Consider the following 1,142-nt stretch of genomic DNA (forward strand, 5'->3'; position numbering starts at 1 on the left):
CCCATCCTCTGCATTCTGGTGCACAGGCTGACACTCTAACCACTGAGCATGTGGGCGAAGGCTAAGTTTGTTTTAAAACTAAATAAATAATATACTCATTTCAGTCTAAATAAAATGGATTTTTATAACTTTGTGTCACGTTTCTGGAATTCAGTTAAGTAGTTATTTGTTAAGGAAAGTTTAAATGCATTTTTAATTTCTCACATGTAACTCCTTTAGGAAGCTGTGATTTTGAAAAATGTTTCTGTAGAGCTTTTATTTTTGTAAAAGCAATGGAAACAAGTCTATCCATCTGCCTTTCACACCACCAACTATGGGAAGTCAGAGCATTTTAATCCGAGTTAGTTAAACTGAATTCCAAGATGGAGTTGGGCTTTTGTATAATTTTTTAGACACAGGGAAATAAGATACCCACTCAGGGAATTCTGTGAAGAGTGTTTTTGAAATTTTCAGCTCCTCCTTAAGTGATAGATGTTAAAACTATATATTAGAACTGTGTGTTACTAGTATTTTCTCATTTAGAATAGTCCAGATATACCCTGGAGTGAAATGAATTGTTCCAGCTGAGCGCTGGACAGGCCTCTATATGCTCTGGTCCAGTGATGGCCAGAAGGGGAGCACACACCTCAAGGGGCACGGAAGGTACTGTATTGCAGTAGACAGGACAGGAAAATCTTACTTATTTATTTTTAATATATTTTTTATTGATTTCAGAGAGGAAGGGAGAGGGAGAGAGAGATAGAAACATCAGTGATGAGAGAGAATCATGGATTGGCTGCCTCCTGCATGTCCCCACTGGGGATGGATCCTGCAACTGAGGCATGTGCCCGGGAATCGAACCATGACCTCCCTAATGAGTGACAAATTCTTGTCTAGGAACTGTTTTTGTTGCAGGGTGAGGGGGACCCAAACTGTCAGCACTTAATAGAAGTCATCAGCCCTGGCTGGTTTGGCTCAGTGGATAGAGCATCGGCCTGCGGACTGAAGGGTCCCAGGTTTGATTCCGGTCAAGGGCACATGCTCAGGTTGCAGGCTCAATCCCCAGTGGAAGGCCAGGAGTCAGCCAATCAATGGTTCTTTCTCATCATTGATGTTTCTATCTCTCTCTCCCTCCCTCATCCTCTCTGAAATCAATAAAAAAA

Source organism: Myotis brandtii, unplaced genomic scaffold (assembly GCF_000412655.1).
Source record: "Myotis brandtii unplaced genomic scaffold, ASM41265v1 scaffold624, whole genome shotgun sequence".
In the NCBI taxonomy this organism is placed as follows: Eukaryota; Metazoa; Chordata; class Mammalia; order Chiroptera; family Vespertilionidae; genus Myotis; species Myotis brandtii.